At 45.4% G+C, this 7,459-nt stretch overlaps 1 long non-coding RNA gene across 1 annotated transcript in view; it reads left to right on the top strand.

The window, feature by feature from the left end:
• The first annotated feature begins 2,067 nt into the window (after positions 1–2,067).
• Positions 2,068–7,459, top strand: part of LOC124789330 — a 49,026-nt gene continuing 43,634 nt past the window's right edge. The window contains exon 1 of the long non-coding RNA XR_007016115.1: positions 2,068–2,452. This is a non-coding gene — a long non-coding RNA (uncharacterized LOC124789330). The remainder of the gene's footprint in view (positions 2,453–7,459) is intronic.

The following is a 7,459-nucleotide window of genomic DNA, read 5'->3' as shown; positions in this document are numbered from 1 at the left end:
AGCATGTTGCAGGTCCTGTACGGGCCTTTCTGGATACAGAAAATGGTGGCCGAGTCCGCAGCTCGTGGTCGTGCGGTAGCGTTCTCGCATCCCACGCCCGGGTTCCCGGGTTAGATTCCCGCCGGGGTCAGGGATTTTCTCTGCCTCGTGATGACTGGGTGTTGCGTGATGTCCTTAGGTTAGTTAGGTTTAAGTAGTTCTAAGTTCTAGGGGACTGATGACGGTAGATGTTAGGTCCCATAGTGCTCAGAGCCATTAGAACCATTTTTGAATGGTGGCCGAGCAACTGGATCGTCACAATACGCCAGTCACTATTCTTGATGAACTGTGGCATCGTGTTGAAGCTGCATGGGCAGCCGTACCTGTTCACGCCATCCAAGCTCTGTTTGACTCAATGCCCAGGCGTATCAAGGCCGTTATTACGGTCAGAGGTGGTTGTTCTGGGTACTGATTTCTCAGGATCTATGCACCCAAATTGCGTGAAAATGTAATCACAAGTCAGTTCTAATATAATACATTTGTCCAATGAATACTCGTTTATCATCTGCATTTCTTCTTGGTGTAGCAATTTTAATGGCCAGTAGTGTATGAACGTTATTGAGCATATCTGGTATGCTTTGCATCGTGGTGTTCAGAAGAGGTCTCCACATCCTCGTATTCTTACGGATTTATGAACAGTCCTGCAGGATTCATGATGTCAATTCCCTCCAGCAATAATTTAGACATTAGTCAAGTCCATGCCACGTCGTATTGCGGCACTTCTGCCTGCTCTTGGGGAGGCCCTACACGATATTAAGCAGGTGTACCAATATCTTTGGCTCTTCAGTTATTTCAAAAGTAATCGCCCTAATTGTTAATCATTTTTTCATGCAAAAATGTTTGCGTAAGCATATGGAAGCATGATTGTACCCAGGCGTAGAGCCAGCCGCGGTGGTCTCGCGGTTCTAGGCGCTCAGTCCGGAGCCGCGCGACTGCTACGGTCGCAGGTTCGAATCCTGCCTCGGGCATGGATGTGTGTGATGTCCTTAGGTTAGTTAGGTTTAAGTAGTTCTAAGTTCTAGGGGACTGATGACCTAAGATGTTAAGGCCCATAGTGCTCAAAGCCATTTGAACTATTTGAACCAGGCGTAGACCTCTTCGTACGAACCAAATTTCGGTGGCTTACACATCTTCCATGCAATCCCAACCTCTTCTCATGCCAGCTCCGTATTTTTGGTACCGCAAAGACAGACATTCGCGGCACCAAAAATACGGAACTGGCTTGAGAAGAGGTTGAGACCGTATGGAAGATGTGTAAGCTGCCGAAATGTTGCCCAGTTTATTTCGAGTACGCTGTAGAAATTCCGCTAGGAATACCTTACACATCCTCCATACAGACCCGATCCCTGCCCATGCGATTTCCACATTTGTGATTTGTGCAGCTCAGAAGAAAGACATTCATGGCTGTCGATTTGCACCGAACAAAGAGGTGGATGCGTAGGTTGAATAATGGTTCCGTAGACAACCGCAAAATTTTGGTTCAGATGGTTCAAATGGCTCTGAGCACTATGGGACTTAACATCTGAGGTCATCAGTCCCCTAGAACTTAGAACTACTTAAATCTAACTAACCTAAGGACATCACACACATCCATGTCCGACGCAGGATTCGAACCTGCGACCGTAGCGGTCGCGCGGTTCCAGACTGTAGCGCCTAGAACCGCTCGGCCACACGGGCCGGCCGCAAAATTTTTCCGCGATGGTGCTGACCTTGTCTAACATTGGTATGAATGTGTTAACTGTTACGCAGATTACTTTTGAAATTAGTTGTTACTGTGTTGCATGCCTCAACTTAGGACATAACGTTCGATTACATCTCATCAAGACCTGACAGTCATCAGAAGAGTAACCTTCCACCCTCTTCAGACGTGTGTACAGCGTTTTGAGATGTGTGCTGTTCTGAAGTCGGTGATATGAAAGCTAAAGATTATCGCTCTGTGTAGTGGGACACATATGGGAGAAAGGAGAGCAACTCTGACCAGTCTTCACCGGTTTGCAGGCGATACGAACTATTCGCGGTGACGTCTGAGGTCGTCTCGGCAGCCCCGCTGCATTCGCTGGCGACTTCAGTCGCTATGAGGTCGCTACGGGCACCGCTGCAGCCACCGCTGCTCGTCACGATGTTTTTATTGATGACGCTCCTCGTGTTGCTGACGAGTTTTTCGGTCAAGGCCGACGAGGGTGACGGTGGCGACGGAAGTGAGGCTACAGCTGAGACGGAGGTTTCTGCCGCCCCGGTGACAGACGAGCCGCGCGCTTTCGCCTTTAGGAAGGCGATCTGTGGAAAGACTGCCGAGGACACCGACATCCTGTGCGCCGTCGTCAGGATAGTCAACGATGCCGCCAGAAGAAGAGAGACGACGGATGACCCAGAGGACGGTCCGACGAATCAAACGGAGGCTATTTAGAAAGTGGTGAGTCGTTCAGGAGTTGGACATGTTTTGGACCTCTCATAGGGGTTCCTCCTGCCAGGCCAGTATTTGGTCGCGATATTCGAATTATCAGTAATTACGAAACTTTGCGTCACTTATGCGTGCTCTTGGGAGGGGGAGTGGGGGGGGGGGGGCTACACGACATTAAACAGGTGTACCAATTTCTTTGGCCCTTCAGTTATTTGAAAAGTAATCGCCCTAATTCTTAATCATTTATTTCACAATTAGACAATACGGTCAATGCCTTGATGCAAAAATGTTTGCGTTTGCATATGGAAGCATGATTGTACCCAGGCGTAGACCTCTTCATACGAAGGAAATCGAATGTGGAGACCTCTTCTGAACAGCACGTTGCAAAGCAACCTAGATATGCTCAATAATGTTCATATGTGGAGAATTTGGTGACAAGCGGAAGTGTTTAAACTCAGAAGAGTGTTGCTCAAGCCACTTTGTAGCGTGTGTATTACTTCGTAGCGATGCAATGTGGTGCATACGCATTTTTATTTTGCTTCTTTATTGTTGAAAATGTTTCTCACTTTACATAGAATATCAGGGTAAACTGAATAACTATTAACTTGCACTTGTCGGTCAAAATATTATTTCCATACTTTACTGATTTATCTTAAATTTCCAGTTATTTCGTACTCTTCACATCATAAGAAGTTCTGGTCTCATCAAGATCACAAGTATAACATCGTACAATTTCAAAGACGGAGAAGTACTTACGAAATGCTTACGGCAATCTGACAGCGTCCTCGTATTATACATTGCTAGGCACTGAAATTGCAATGCCAGGAAGGATAGAAAGTGACGAAATTTTGTTTTGCATTTTGTACGTATGCAGCTTAGTAGGTCGAATACATGAGTAAATTTGTGGGTGATTTGGGGGAGTACAGGGCGCGAAATCTGACACACAGGGCTGCAACTTTGACAACAACAATGGCTCTAACCCGTCTGGATATGAAGTCAATTCGAGTTCTCGTGGCAGATGCGGGTAAGTCGTTTCATGCGATTGAGCTCTGTGCCAGAATTCGTCAGTCGTAGTGCTTACCAGTGTCCCGGCAACCCATGTCCAGATGTCTTCAGTGTGTGAGAGATTTTTACTTTAACAACAAAGAGTGAGGCCGCGTGTTGACGATGCTGTCCTGGACTTCCTCGATACACAGTTTCTTCGACTGTCCCCCAATCTCTCACCCACCGAAGACATCTAGACACCTCGCCTATCTCGAAGACAGGGCATGATATTGTTTGTGGGCTTTCTGAACCCACTACATCATCCATATTCCCATGACAGCAGTGCGATCCAGACCAACGCGAAAAACAACATTGCGCAACGATAAACTGCAGTTAGGTCATCATCTAGTCGAAGTCCGACACGTGCTTCTTAAATGAGACGTATTACTTTCTATCCACTAATGGATGACATTGAAATGAGATTTACGAATGACCTCCACAGTGTTTCTTTATATACTGACAAGGGAACCTCCCCATCGCACCCCCCTCAGATTTAGTTATAAGTTGGCACAGTGGATAGGCCTTGAAAAACTGAACACAGATCAATCGAGAAAACAGGAAGAAATTGTGTGGAACTATGAAAAAATGAGCAAAATATACAAACTGAGTAGTCGATGTGCAAGATACGCAACATCCATCAGGGATAATGTGAGCTCAGGAGCTCCGTGGTCCTGTGGTTAGCGTGAGCAGCTACGAATCGAAAGGTCACTGGTTCAAGTCTTCCCTCGAGTAAAAATTTTAGTTTCTTTATTTTCGCAAAGTTATGATCTGTCCGTTCGTTCACTGACGTCTCTGTTCACTGTAATAAGTTTAGTGTCTGTGTTTTGCGACCGCACCGCAAAACCGTGCGATTAGTAGACTAAAGGACATAAAACATTTGATCGCAACCGATTCCTCCACAGGAAAACATGTCTGATATATTCTACACGACACTGGTGACGGCATGTGCGTCACATGACAGGAATATGTTGTCGACCCACCTAACTTGTACACTTGGCGAATGGGTAAAAAGATTCTTCTACCTTGCCCGATTTAGGTTTTCTTGTGGATGTCATAATCGCTCCCAAAAAAGTGATGAAAACATCAGAGTTTGTCACATAAACTGAAAATAAAAAATTAAACTTCTCCACTCGCGGGAAGACTTGAACCACGGAGCTCTCGTTCCGCAACTGCTCACGCTAATCACGGGACCACGGCGCTCCTGAGCTGACTGTAACATGGGTGTTGCCTATGCTGCGCATGGACTACTCAGTTTGGGGTCTAGTGTAGCAGGGGATACAACCCGTCGGCTTTGGACAATGACGTCACAAGTCGCCAGATAGCAGTTTACCATTTTCGCTTTTGCTGTTATGTTTCAGTTTCGTTTTTTTACTGATTGCTTAATAAAGTTGATCTGTTTATTCTATCTCGTGAGATTTTTTTTTTAAAAAGGCAAAAAACACTTATCAGCCACTGAAGGGAGCTACAACACTAAGAAGAATCGCTTCTCGGTTGGCGACTTGTGACGTCAATGTCCAAAGCCGACGGGTTGTATCTCCTGCTACACTAGTCCCTAAGTTTGTATATTTTGCTTATTTTTTTCGTAGTTCCACACAACTTCTTCCTGTTTTCTCGATTGATGTGTGTTCAGTTTTTCAAGGCCTATCTACTGTGCCAACTTATAACTAAATCTGAGGGGGGTGCGATGGGGAGGTTCCCTTGTGAGTGTATATGGCGTTACTCCTCTGGTTTATGCGGCTGTGCTAAAATTCTTATCATTTGCATATCCAATCATGTTGTATACTTAACGCCAATATGTGGTTTCTTGCATGTCAGCTTTAGGGTGTTACAGTTTTAACGTCCAACACCAAGACTTCCTAAGTGATAGAACCCAGTACGTTGCCCGCATCTCGTGGTCGTGCGGTAGCGTACTCGCTTCCTACGCGCGGGTTCCCGGGTTCGATTCCCGGCGGGGTCAGGGATTTTCTCTTACTCGTCATGGCTGGGTGTTGTGTGCTGTCCTTAGGTTAGTTGGGTTTAAGTAGTTCTAAGTTCTAGGGGACTGATGACCATAGATGTTAAGTCCCATAGTGCTCAGAGCCATTTGAACCATTTTGACCCAGTACGTTGTCCTCGACGGGGTGTGTTACTAACAAGGGAACCTCCCCATCGCACCCCCCTCAGATTTAGTTATAAGTTGGCACAGTGGATAGGCCTTGAAAAACTGAACACAAATCAATTGAGAAAACAAGAAGAAGTTGTGTGGAACTGTGAGAAAATAAGCAAAATATACAAACTGGGTAGTTCATGGAAAGATAACCAACATTAAGGACGCTCGGACCGCGGCAGCGCCGTGGTCTCGTGGTAACGTGAGCAGCTGCGGAACGAAAGGTCCTTGGTTCAAATCTTCCATCGAGTGAAAACTTTAATTTTTTATTTTCAGTTTATGTGACAAACTCTTATGTTCTCATCACTTTTTTGGGAGTGATTATCACATCCACAAGAGAACTTAAATCGGGCAAGTTAGAAGAATCTTTTTACCCATTCGCCAAGTGTACAAGTTAGGTGGGTCGACAACATATTCCTGTCATATGACGCACATCTGATGTGTTTTCCTGTGGAGGAATCGGTTGACGTATGACCTTGCGATCAAATGTTTTCGGTTCCGATTGGAGAGGCACGTCCTATCGTCTACTAATCGCACGGTTTTGCGATGCGGTCCCAAAACACAGACACTTATTACAGTGAACAGAGACGTCAATGAACGAACGGACAGATAATAACTATGCAAAAATAAAGAAAGTAAAATTTTCTCTCGTGGGAAGACTTGAAGCAAGAACCCCTCCGTTTGCAGCTGCTCACTCTACCACGGGACCACGGCGCTCCAGAGCTAATGTTCTCCTTTATGTTGCATATGTGGCCAAGACTGATGACCAGTTTGTATATTTTGCTTATTTTTTCACAGTTCCACACAACTTCTTCCTGTTTTCTCAATTGATCTGTGTTCATTTTATCAAGGCCTATCCACTGTGCCAAGTTATAATTAAATCTGAGGGGGGTGCGATGGGGAGGTTCCCTTGTAAGAGACAAGGGCATTATCAGGAGTGTCTCAGAGAAGTGTGACAGGACCGCAGTTTTCTATGTGTACATAAATGATATGGAGGACGGGATGGGGAACAATCTGTGGTTGATTCCTAATGACGCTGTGGTGTTTGGCAAGGTATCGTCGTTTGAGTGACTAGAGCAGAACATAAGATGACTTTGACAAAATTTCTACATCTATATCTACATGGTTACTCTGAAATTCACACTTAAGTGCCTGGCAGAGGGTTCATCGAACCATTTTCATACTACTTCTCAACCATTCCACTCTCGAATGGCGCGTGGGAAAAAGAAACACCTAAATCTTTCCGTTCGAGCTCTGATTTCTCTTATTTTGGTATGATAATCATTTCTCCCTACGTAGGTGGGTGTCAACTAAATATTTTCGCATTCGGAAGAGAAAGTTGATGATTGAAATTTAGTAAATAGATCTCGTCGCAAAGAAAACCGCCTTTGTTTCAGTGACTGCCACCCCAACTCACGAATCATATCAGTGACACTCTCACCCCTATTGCTCGATAACACGAAACGAGCTGCCCTTCTTTGTACTTTTTCGATGTCTTCCGCCAATCCTACCTGGTAAGAATCTCATACCACGCAGCAATATTCCAGCAGAGGACGGACAGGTGTAATGTAGGCTGTCTCTTTAGTGGGTCTGTCGCGTCTTCTAAGTGTGCTTAAGATGTAAAGAAGACCGCGATAGGACACTAGTGCAACCTATTCTTAAGTACTGCTAGTGTGTTTGGGATCCGCACCAGGTAGAATTAAAGGAATACATCGATGCAGCTCAGAGGCAGGGCGATAGACTTGTTACTGGCAGATTCGAGCAACCCGCATCTCTTACGGAGAAGCCCTGAAGGGAAGGCGACGTTCTTTTCGAAGAACAGTGTTGAG

This window comes from Schistocerca piceifrons, chromosome 3 (assembly GCF_021461385.2).
Source record: "Schistocerca piceifrons isolate TAMUIC-IGC-003096 chromosome 3, iqSchPice1.1, whole genome shotgun sequence".
Taxonomy (NCBI): Eukaryota; Metazoa; Arthropoda; class Insecta; order Orthoptera; family Acrididae; genus Schistocerca; species Schistocerca piceifrons.
The sequence above is the reverse complement of the archived record's forward strand: the minus strand, read 5'-3'. Positions and strand labels throughout refer to the sequence as shown.